The sequence below is a fragment of the Lytechinus pictus genome, chromosome 1 (genome assembly GCF_037042905.1).
Source record: "Lytechinus pictus isolate F3 Inbred chromosome 1, Lp3.0, whole genome shotgun sequence".
Lineage (NCBI taxonomy): Eukaryota > Metazoa > Echinodermata > Echinoidea > Temnopleuroida > Toxopneustidae > Lytechinus > Lytechinus pictus.
In genome coordinates, this window is record NC_087245.1 from 23535842 (window position 1) to 23548648 (window position 12807).

The following is a 12807-nucleotide window of genomic DNA, read 5'->3' on the forward strand; positions in this document are numbered from 1 at the left end:
TGGTCACTTCGCTCCCTCTCACATATTCCCCAAATCTCTTGTCCCTTGCATTTTTCTTCTCTGTCATTTTGCTCTCTCGCATATATTACAAAATAATTTTCTGCTGTCGCTTCGCTCCCTTGCACATATCCCAAAAATGTTTTGCCCCCCCCCCCCGTATTTTTTTTTCTGCAGACAGCCATGTCCCGTTCATACTCTCTCTCCAATACATTGAAATGATGGGGGGGGGGGGCACTTTGGATATGAGAGTTACTGAACAATTGAAAATCAGTGAATTATTTGGCTTTTTTTTCTTTTGTTTAGTTAATATTTTCTGTGTGAGTGAAACTTCCGAAGGATTATACCGTTTCGTTACATAAAACATACAAGTATTTTGAGAAATACCAACAGAAAAAAAAAACCCAGATTCTTCCTGACTGTTCAAATCCTTAAAAAAATTATGGTAATCTTCGCTTTCTCAGGCATTGATCACAGGCTCCCCCAACACCCGTCTCTCTTTCTCTATCACCCCCATTCTTAATTCATCTTTTTGTCTCTATCCAACAGCTCATTCATAACTATCGCCTTGTTCTATCCTGTTCTATTCTTCTGTCAGCTTGCTGTCATTCCTACTTTTCACAAACTTTTTTCTCTTCTGACATTCTAAGTCAGAATGAATATACTGTAAGACATCATTTTTGCATCACGTTCAAATTTAATGAATGCACTTTTGTTACATGCCCAGTGGTAAACTTTTTCATTGAGCTATTTTAAATAATCAGAATGCACATTGGGGTAATTATTTGTTGTAAAGTTTTGCGAGTCATGTTTGTCCAAACTTAAGAGCAAGTAATGTACACGGCGGGACTTCTGCTGTGTGGTTTCAGCCTCTTCTCCAAGTTTTTAATAGTCCATTATTGCTGTTATCTTCCACTTTACCCCTCTTGGACTTTCTGATATTGAGTAGGAGTGGTCCTCGAGAAATGAAGGTGCTGAAGACTTTGCAGTATCTGGGAGGTTGTTTGCTGAATCAAAACGTCTTTCTTTCAGGGAATTCCTTGGCTTGGGTGAATTCTGTACGAGATGAATGAATTAAAAAAAAGAAACATATAAGAAATATTGAACAAAAACAGATAGAAGAATGAAAAGATAGCTTTAAATTTTTCAATTAAATATTCGATAATACATGAAGAATAATATTTATTTAGGAATCAAACCTTTTCCAGTGACTTGCAACAAAATAAATGTTTTTTTTTTATTAATATTCATGATGATATATTAACCCTATCTAGCCCCTCGGGGGGGGGCTTACTAAGCCCCCCTCCCATCCACATATTTCACGATAAGTCCACAATGAGAAACGAGGTACCATTATTTTTTTTCCGTTCAATTCTCGCAGAGCTTTTGAGAGACCAAATTCGAGACGCCTAGATACGCAGTTACGCAACATTTTATGAGTTTATGTTGGACCAAAAATTGCTAAAAAATATTATTTTGTATACATAAGTAATCCAATGGAAATTCCATTTTCAGTCATAATTGACAAAGGCATCATTATTCTTGCACTGATTGGTTAAAAATAATCAAATCTTTGCTTTTTATAATGGGAATAGTACCACGAAGTGATCTCATTGAAAAACAAGTGGAACGCCTCTGGCAGTCTCGCCTGCATTACGCAATTTAATATAGCAGCAGTGCTAACTTTGAAAACTACTATAAAATAATCATTCACAAGAACATCATTCATATAATGACATAATACCACGTTCATTGACCATAAATGACATTTGAACGGAGACTTAAAAGACTGTCAACTACACCCATGTCCACATTTCATTCACTCTATCCATGAACTTTCAAAGTTATGATGGCACTTCAACAATTACCCCAACATGGCCTAAGTTTATTGACCTTAACTGACCTTTGACTTGGTTTTGTGACCTGAAACTCACAGGGGATGTTCAGTGATGCTTGATTACTCTTATATCCCAAGTTTTATGAACTAGATCCATAAACTTTCAGAGCTAGGATGGTAATTTAACATATACCCCCAACACGGCCAAAGTTCATTGACCTTAAATGACCATTCACCATGGTCATGTGACCTGAAACTCGCACAGGATATTCAGTGGTACTTGATTAACCTGATGTCCAAGTTTCATGAACTAAATCCATAAATTTTCAAAGTTATGATAGTAATTCAACAAATACCCCCAACTTGACCAAAGTTCATTGACCCTAAATGACCTTTGACCTTGGTCACGTGACCTGAAACTAAAGCAGGATGTTCACTAATACTTGATTAACCTTATTCCCAAGTTTCATGAACTAGGTCCATATACTTTCTAAGTTATGATGTCATTTCAAAAACTTAACCTTAGGTTAAGATTTGATGTTGACGCCGCCGCCGCCGTCGGAAAAGCGGCGCCTATAGTCTCGCTCTGCTATGCAGGCGAGACAAATACCAATAAAATACATAAGGCCCCAAAACTAAGAAATACGTATGGAATTATAAAACCAATAAAATACATAAGATTAGAAATTTGATTTACCATTTTTTTCAGGAGCACATTTGTTTAGAAATCATAGAATTTGGGGAATTATTTAGAGATTTACCTTTAAAGCAGAGAATTCTATATTTAGGCATAAATTAGCATTATTAATTTATTAAAAATAAATTTAAATTCTGTAAAATCAGCGATACACCCTTAGCTCCATGCTTGCAGATTACATTGATGGTGACGTGTGCATTGGTTTTCGTTGCGATCGACGGAGATCTGAAGAGGGGGACCAAAAAGCCCCCCCCCCCCCACGGGCTATGCAATTTAAAAGTAGCCCAGGATTATTATGTAGGGTAAACCAAATTTTTAATATATATTTGTTCATTTAGTAAGAGTTTACTGTAAATACACTGTAAAGGCCCAGGTCCATGGTTAGCCTCCCAAATAGGATAATTTTCATCTCTATTTGGCTACTGAAAATGGAATATTTAAAGCAATGTTCTATCAAACCAAAGGTAGATAATACAGAGAAAATATTTCTTTAGAACACATGTATGATATAGATCTACTCTACCTTCTGAAGATGAGGCAGGAAATCAAATATGGTTGGGACAGCATCCTGTCTAAGACGAGTCACTTGCCCAGTCCTGTCAAAGCAACCATCTTCAAAATGAGCAAAACGGAGTACAGAGCTCTTGGAGGAATTCAATGAAGCTCGCTTCATATTGACCATCCATACTGTGTTACAGTATCTGTTCAGTCCAACAGCTGAATGGGAATCTGCAGCAAATGTAAACACATGTCATAAAATCAATTACACATAATTAAGAAAATTTGACGTGTCCAAAGGACACAGATGCCCCCGCTTAACGCGATCAGAAATCCATTCAATATGATTGAACTTAATATCATGCAGAAACCAATATGCATATATATATAATTAACAAATTTAGACCTTTGAACCGACTTACATATATAATGAGATGTGACCTTTGACCTGCGGACTCCGAATTCGAACTTATCCTGTATTTTGTGGTCATCTACCTACACACGAAATTTTTTTTTAATCCATTAAATATTTTTCGAGTTATTGCGCGGAAACCAAGTGGGGGGGGGACGGACAGGGGCAACGCTTAATGCCCCCTCTGGGCTTCGTCTGTGGGGGCATAAAAACTCTAGGCCTACATGTACTCAGCAGGGGCCCGTTTCTCAACACTTGGACAAGTTAGTCATATAACTTTATCTACCAAACACAGAGTTAGTTCCAATCTTACCCAAAAGGATTAACTAGAATCCATTGATATCGTATACTATTGGTGGAAAGTACATGAGACGTAGCCTTAGTCACAAAATAGCATAATTTTCAAAAAGTAAAATTATGATAAAACATAATAATAATAATAATAATCTGCTTTTATATAGCGCTTAATACATCGGAATGACGTGTCTAAGCGCTTTACAGATATATTATTAGCCCGGTGATCGGACTCAATCAGTCATTCCCGCACACAACGTGTGCACATCCTCCACTCCTTCGGGAGTATTTCAGTCAGTCGCCGGTGAGGCGCACACTGTACTGGACAAGCTACAATGACTTTCACATCCTACCGGGTACCCATTTAGCACCTGGGTCGAGAGTGGCAAAGTGTGGATTTACGCCTTGCCAAAGGACGCCAGACCGCGGTGGGATTCGAACACACGTCCCTCTGATTACAAGAGTGAGAACCACTACATCACAGCTCCTCCAAACTTACAATTATTGTGATGAATTTGGAAATAGATCCTATCAAAATAATAGCAGAGGCAAAATATGCATAAAAAATACTCAAACATGCAGACATGGGCATTAAATTGCCGAGGAAATGAAATTATCACTAATTCATTTCATGACCAAAAAAAAAATCACATGTGGACGTTGAGATGGGTACCCCCAGATATAAAATTTGAATAGTTTACGTAAGTAAACCATGCAGGCTTTCTTCCTAAAATGATGATAATTATACAGGTTTTTAGGATTCCAAACACCATCAAAATATTATCATCATGAATTGTTCAACTCTTTAGATACCAAAACACACAATTTTATAAATTCTATGCATATATTAGAGAGAGAATTTATCAAAATCTTGATAAGGGTCTGAAAGCAACGAGTACAAGTCCAATTATGGATGGCCTGAAGTGGTAGAATCTTTGTCAATTCAATTATTTTACTACTTTAAAATGAATGGTTTTGTGATTTTTTACCAACACTTAATATAATTTCTGTGCATTACAATTACTATTGAATGATTTATCCCACTTGTTTGCAATAAAATTCATTTTCTATGAATTATTACGTAATATTATAATTTTCGAATTTCGAGGCTCATTTGAATGTCATAGTCTACCCACATGATATCACTACGTCATTAAGAAAGAAGTTATGACAGGTTCGGAGATCTGTCATAACTATTTCGTCAAGTTGTCCCCGATCTTGGCAAAGAGGGATTCGTGAAACAGTTAGTAGACAAGTAGCTCACTATCTCCAATTTAGTTAAGAAGTTAGAAGACTTATGACGGTGTTGAGAAACGGGCCCCAGTCTACACAAGCAGAACCAAACAGAATCAGTTTGCCACACTCAAATTCCCAATTTGCGCTTGCATCAATTGTTTAGTTACATACCTTTCCCATTTATGATTACAAAAAGTGCTTAAAATGACAATTTTTTAGGTCAGAATTTTTAGCTCGCGCTTCGTGTTCCCATTCTTGAAATATGTACCGTCTTCATGGGTAAACAGTCCTTAATAGGTCCCTTTTCGATCATGCTAGAACACTTGTTAAATATTCTGTTCATGCTTGGCATTCTCAGTAATTATCTAGTTACATACGCATCTTGTTCAGGATCACAAACAGTGCCCAGAATGTTAAATTTCAGGACAAAATAAATACATGAAAGTTCAAAAAAAGAAAGAAAAAAATATTCGCCTGCGCTTCGCGCTCGCACTTTTTATATAAGGCCTATGAGATTATTTCATATTGATGTTGCTTTATAAGAATAAAGCTAAGAAATGACTGATCGGGGAAAATATAGGTGAAGATAATTTTGGGCCCCATCCCCTATTGGCGAAAGTCTGATACACCCTTGTGACACATACACACACAGAGAAAAAAATAGTGCCCCCCCCCCCTGAAAAAGCAAGGACCCCCCGGTGCCCCCCTCCCCAGAGAAATAATCCTAGCTACGCCACTGGACTGATTCCTTTATCCCCAAACCACTTATACAAGACAAGCTTATTTCTATCCAGGATGTAAATCAGTTCTAGAAAGAGCAATCTGGAAATTTGCCTCTGGCAGGGCCTAGTAGGACACTATAGGTGTTTGATTTGATTGATTTTATTTCAGCATTTTTTCAACAGAAATAATTAACAAACATAATGTACAACATAAAGAAAAAAATAGTGATACATTTCTTTTTACAAAAATAAATACAAATAATCATTCATTTGCAAAAATGTATATAGATAGTATTAGTTTGCAATATTATAAGTTGTACTTTGTACTTTGTTGACTAGACAAAAAAAAATGCTGGAGACCGTTAGTGTTAATAGGCCTAACGTTATTCCAATACCAACATGATTAAGGGATGCTCCAGGCTGAAGATATTCATAATTGATCATATCTCAAGAAATAGAGTAAAATTCACAAAGAAAAATGCTGGAAATTTGATCAAAATCGGATAATAACAAAGTTGTTGAATTTAAAATATTTGCATTATTCCTGTAGATTTCTAGGCATACATGAATATTCAGTGGGCAAAATGATGATGTCATAGTCATACCCCCACTTGTTATTTTGTATTTTGTATGAAATTAGGTTTATTAAAAAATTTCCTACAAGTCACAATTGGATTGACAACATTTACACCAACTTATTTAATTATAATGGAGACATATCATTTACACATATGACAAAATGAAGCAATTATGATTTCGTGTACAATAATAACTGTCAAGGAAAAGGAAAGTGGGGATGTGAAATCATCAGCCCACCTTATGAATATTCATGATGACAATTGTGACATAGACCTAGGGCTAGGCCACTCAAGGGTTCATTACATGCCACCGTGAACCAGAAAATCAAGGCACAACGCATGCAACTCTCTTTATGAGCGGATCTCGCATATAGCCATTAGTTTTGACCGACTCGATCCTAATTCGATCTTAGCCTGTATTATGGTGTCATCTATCTAAACACCCAATTTTTAAAAAATCTGTTGAAATTTTATAAGTTATTATGAGGATACCAACTCGCATATTTAATGACCCTGTGTAGTGGTCCACCTGCATTCCCCCAACCAGTTATCGGGAGGAGAGACCTGCGGGTCACAGTTCTGTGTGCGCGCCCTTGTAGGCGACCCAGATTGGCTGGCTCCTCCAATATGCCTTTGAATGTCTTTGACAGATATATGGTGCTATAAAAATGCAGTGGCGTAACAGGCGAGGGGGCAAGTTGCCCCCCCTGGCGGATTTCACCGGGAAAATAAAAAAAAAAACGGGAAAAAGAAAAAAAGGAGGGAGAAAGAAAGGGAAAGGGGAAGGAAAGGGGAAAAGGAAAGGAGGAAAGGGAAATGGAAAGAGATGGGAAAAGAAAACGAAGAAAAAACTGTTTTTAGTAGAAAAGGGAGGAAAGCGGGAAAATGTACGATAGAATTAACATTTGAGAAAGAACAAATCATTGAGAAAAGGGCCTATGTAATGCAAAAGCACGGTGGGAAATAAATTAAATAAATTAAATAAATTAAAAGATGACAAAATGGCAAACAATAGCGGGAAACGAATGTAGAATGTAATTAGTCAAGAGCTAAATTAGAAAACAAAGAAAAGGAACAAGAAAAAAAATAACACGACCGGGCTGCTGATGATTGAAATTAAAGAGCGGGAAGAAAGATGGACTGCATACAACATTGTGCTATAAGCTTTCTAAATTTTATGCAAATAAGCTACCGGGGCTTTGCCCCAGACCCCACACAGTAGGGGCTCTTCATTTATAATCTTCAAATGGCTCTATAACGCCCCCGTTCAATCACTGCCATACAGGCGGGGGGGGGGGGGTCGTGGTTCCACACCCAATAGGATATAAAATAAATTTTATAGGAGACAACGTACATGACGTATAATGAAATGAATGGAAACAATGAATTGTGTTATTTGCTGAATATAATGGAAAAATCTAGCACATAATTAGATTTTAATTTCAATAGGCAATTTTTTCCAGCTCGCTTTGCACGCTGGCGACTTTTTACAAATTTTCCCACATTTCTATGTTTTGCCCCGTCAAAATATTTGGTTCATTACGCAACTGGGTTGAATAAATGTGTTGTGTAAAAGCTATATTATGCCCGCGATTTGATTAAAATTGGGGAAATCTGCAAGGTTTAAATGGCTTTAATATCAAGAAGTTCCTGGGGCTCTGCCATGGACCCCAAGCGCACAGCACTGCGTATGGAAGGGTTGGGCCATGGCCCCCAAAAGTTCTACAGCCAAGAACAAAAAAAGGAGGAATTGCCTCCTTTTTTGTTGGAAAAGTATTGTAGGATATGATTTTAATTACTGAATATGTTAAAAAATAGCTCAAAGTTATATTCTCATGAAAAGTTGATTTTTTTTCTCGCTCGCTTCGCTCGCTCAGGACTTATATATATATATAAAGCAGCCTTTTGGCAAATGTTCTATACTGCGCCCCTCGTTGTTTTTTTGTTTTGTTTTTTACTCTTCACGCTACTGCCGCAAAGAATCCTCTTCACAGTGGCGTACAGACCACCGTGACAAAAAAGGAATCTAAAGAGAGAAGAATTAAATAAATTTATTATCTGGATATCATGTCAAAATCTATCACAAAATTGGATTTTTGTATTAAAAAGGTAAAAAAAAATTGCTCGCTCGCTCGCAACTTTTTTTAAAGATAAGTTCTGGCCTTCTCAAAATAGTCGCCTTACTACACCATTACGCCTATTCATAACATGATATGACCGGGAAATTTTTGGCTCTTGCCCCCCCCCCCTGGCCACCGAACCCTGTTACGCCGCTGTAAAAATGCTGTGCATCATCATCATCATCATCTACCTACACACCCAAATTTTTTAAAAATCTGTTGAATATTTCATAAGATATCTTTAAGGAGCTGTGATCTTTGACCTGCATACTCCGAATTCGAACTTAGCCTGTATTGGTATCATCTACCTACACACTCAAATTTGTTTAAATATGTAGAATATTTCATAAGTAATCATGCGGAAACTAAATTGCATATTTAATGAGCCGTGACCTTTGACCTGCCGACTCCGAACTTAGCCTGTATTTGGTGTCATCTACCTACACACCATAATTTTTATAAATCTGTTGAATATTTCATAAGTCATCATGCGAAAACCAACTGGGATATTTCATGAGCTGTGACCTTGGACCTGCAGACTCCGAATTCAAAGTTAGCCTGTACTATGGTGTCATGTACCTACACACCAACATTTTTTTTAATCAATATATATAAATCGAAATATATTTCGATTTATTGCGCGGAAACCAAGTGGGGGGGGGGGGGGCGGGGGAATCAACGGACAGGGGCAACGCTTAATGCCCCCTCCGGACTTTGTCTGCGGGGGCATAATTACCGAGGAGCTGCATTTCTCAAAATAGTCGCCTTATTACACCATTACGCCTATTCATACCATGATATGACCGGGAAATTTTTGGCTCTTGCCCCCCCCCCCCCCTGGCCACCGAACCCTGTTACGCCGCTGTAAAAATGCTGTGCATCATCATCATCATCTACCTACACACCCAAATTTTTTTTTAATCTGTTGAATATTTCATAAGATATCTTTAAGGAGCTGTGATCTTTGACCTGCATACTCCGAATTCGAACTTAGCCTGTATTGGTATCATCTACCTACACACTCAAATTTGTTTAAATATGTAGAATATTTTATAAGTAATCATGCGGAAACTAAATTGCATATTTAATGAGCCGTGACCTTTGACCTACCGACTACGAATTCGAACTTAACCTGTATTTTGGTGTCATCTAACTACACACTCAAATTCGTTTAAATATTTAGAATATTTCATAAGTCATCATGCGAAAACCAACTCAGATATTTCATGAGCTGTGACCTTGGACCTGCAGACTCCGAATTCAAAGTTAGCCTGTACTATGGTGTCATGTACCTACACACCAAAATTTTTTTAATCAATATATATAAATCGAAATATATTTCGATTTATTGCGCGGAAACCAAGTGGGGGGGGCGGGCGAATCAACGCTTAATGCCCCCTCCGGACTTTGTCTGCGGGGGCATAATTACCGAGGAGCTGCATTTCTCAAAATAGTCGCCTTATTACACCATTACGCCTATTCATACCATGATATGACCGGGAAATTTTTGGCTCTTGCCCCCCCCCCCCCCCCGGCCACCGAACCCTGTTATGCCGCTGTAAAAATGCTGTGCATCATCATCATCATCTACCTACACACCCAAATTTTTTTTTAATCTGTTGAATATTTCATAAGATATCTTTAAGGAGCTGTGATCTTTGACCTGCATACTCCGAATTCGAACTTAGCCTGTATTGGTATCATCTACCTACACACTCAAATTTGTTTAAATATGTAGAATATTTTATAAGTAATCATGCGGAAACTAAATTACATATTTAATGAGCCGTGACCTTTGACCTGCCGACTACGAATTCGAACTTAACCTGTATTTTGGTGTCATCTACCTACACACTCAAATTCGTTTAAATATTTAGAATATTTCATAAGTAATCATGCGGAAACTAAATTGCATATTTAATGAGCCGTGACCTTTGACCTGCCGACTCCGAACTTAGCCTGTATTTGGTGTCATCTACCTACACACCATAATTTTTATAAATCTGTTGAATATTTCATAAGTCATCATGCGAAAACCAACTGGGATATTTCATGAGCTGTGACCTTGGACCTGCAGACTCCGAATTCAAAGTTAGCCTGTGCTATGGTGTCATGTACCTACACACCAAATTTTTTTTAAATCAATATATATAAATCGAAATATATTTCGATTTATTGCGCGGAAACCAAGTGGGGGGGGGCGGGTGAATCAACGGACAGGGGCAACGCTTAATGCCCCCTCCAGACTTTGTCTGCGGGGGCATAATTGCCAAGGAGCTGCATTTCTCAAAATAGTCGCCTTATTACACCATTACGCCTATTCATACCATGATATGACCGGGAAATTTTTGGCTCTTGCCCCCCCCCCCCCCCCTGGCCACCGAACCCTGTTACGCCGCTGTAAAAATACTGTGCATCATCATCATCTACCTACACACCCAAATTTTTTAAAAATCTGTTGAATATTTCATAAGATATCTTTAAGGAGCTGTGATCTTTGACCTGCATACTCCGAATTCGAACTTAGCCTGTATTGGTATCATCGACCTACACACTCAAATTTGTTTAAATATGTAGAATATTTTTTAAGTAATCATGCGGAAACTAAATTGCATATTTAATGAGCCGTGACCTTTGACCTGCCGACTACGAATTCGAACTTAACCTGTATTTTGGTGTCATCTACCTACACACTCAAATTCGTTTAAATATGTAGAATATTTCATAAGTCATCATGTGGAAACCAACTCGGATATTTCATGAGCTGTGACCTTGGACCTGCAGACTCCGAATTCAAAGTTAGCCTGTACTATGGTATGGTGTCATGTACCTACACACCAAATTTTTTTTTAATCAATATATATAAATCGAAATATATTTCGATTTATTGCGCGGAAACCAAGTGGGGGGGGGCGGGCGAATCAACGGACAGGGGCAACGCTTAATGCCCCCTCCGGACTTTGTCTGCGGGGGCACAATTACCGAGGAGCTGCATTTGAAGCGAGCCTGAATCAAGGCTGTGAAATTTATTAGCGCCACCATCTGGCTTCCTTTTATTTGCGTAAAAAGAAGAGACACGCGAAGTCACTTTCTACTTCTAGTCCAAACTCCAAAGTAATCAAATTTGCTTTTTTTTAAATATGATTTTGATTTAATTAAAAATATACTATTGACTTTTTGTATTATGGCTACTCACCGCAAAGCGCCCCGGTGAGTAGCGAGGAGTTTCGGCAAATATTAATTATGTATTGTAATGAAGCGATGTTTGCCAACTTCACAGAAATCCAGGGCCAAATGCAGTTCGGTGTACGAGGTTAGTACTAGACTATAGATCTATACATGTACTGTAGCAATCTGTAGCAATATGTAGCAACTAACCTCGAACTAGTAATGAGTGGGGCCAGGGCCAGTACCACAACTATAGTACAGCAGGCGATGGTTCGTGTAAGCTCCACTACACTTCACTACTGCTAACCTCCGCTTCACCTGGCTATATATACGAACCATCGCCTGAGTTTTTTAGGCCTAGTCACTCAAGGGTTCATTACATGCCGCCGCGCACAGAAAAATCAAGCAATAGAAGTTGTGTGTTGTGGACACCAGAAGTGGGATCACAGCACGCGTGACCCACTAGTTAGAAATCCATTGCCAAACGTGGTTAATGGTGCGAGGTTAGTATACTAATAGTACTAACCTCGCAATACGCGTGAGTCACTGAGTGGAGTAGCCTAACGTTAGACTTAGAGTTTCATACGGCATGTACGGCCAGGCATCAATAACTTTTGTTGTCATCCAATTTCAATGAAATTTTCAGCATTTTGCTCGAAATGAATTTTACATTAATTATTAAGATCAAAGCCTAAATATCTTCAACCTGTATAATTCATAACCATTTTACTTTTTAGGTTTGCAGAAAAGACCAACCCCCCCCTCCCCCCCCCCCCCATGGTCTGCTGACTACAGTACATAAACTTAAATACACGGGACTAGTATTGTTACACAGCTTTTTGCAAATGCAAGTTTGGTAACGACTAACGAATTCCCATTTTTTTTTCAACGTAATTTTGAAGTCGAAAACATAGCTGAACTTACGAATGCAATGTCCGTGAATAACGTGAAATCTAAGCTAATAAGTTCACCAACATGCCAATCTGAGCTGTGAAAGTGTGAAAAAGTGTGATCGTCCCGGAGCGAAAACAGCTTGAGTAAGGTGCAGCCAATCAGCGACCTTCTTATGTCCCCTTCGAGACAGAGGAGACGAAATGATTTTATGTCAAAAAGACTCAAAACACAAAATCATTTCGTCGACGAAATTTTTTTGTCTTTTGACACAAAATCATTTCGTCGACGAAATTTTTTTGTGTTTTTACACAAAATCATTTCGTCGACGAAATTTTTTTGTGTTTTGACACACAA

At 38.1% G+C, this 12807-nt stretch overlaps 1 long non-coding RNA gene across 1 annotated transcript; it reads right to left on the reverse strand.

Moving 5' to 3' along the window:
- Positions 1–736: 736 nt before the first annotated feature.
- Positions 737–12571, reverse strand: LOC135155641 (uncharacterized). The gene is made up of 3 exons (XR_010294793.1): positions 12484–12571; positions 3055–3260; positions 737–1053 (listed from the first exon to the last, which is right to left on the reverse strand). It is a non-coding gene; the product is annotated as an uncharacterized LOC135155641 (long non-coding RNA).
- Positions 12572–12807: the final 236 nt, after the last annotated feature.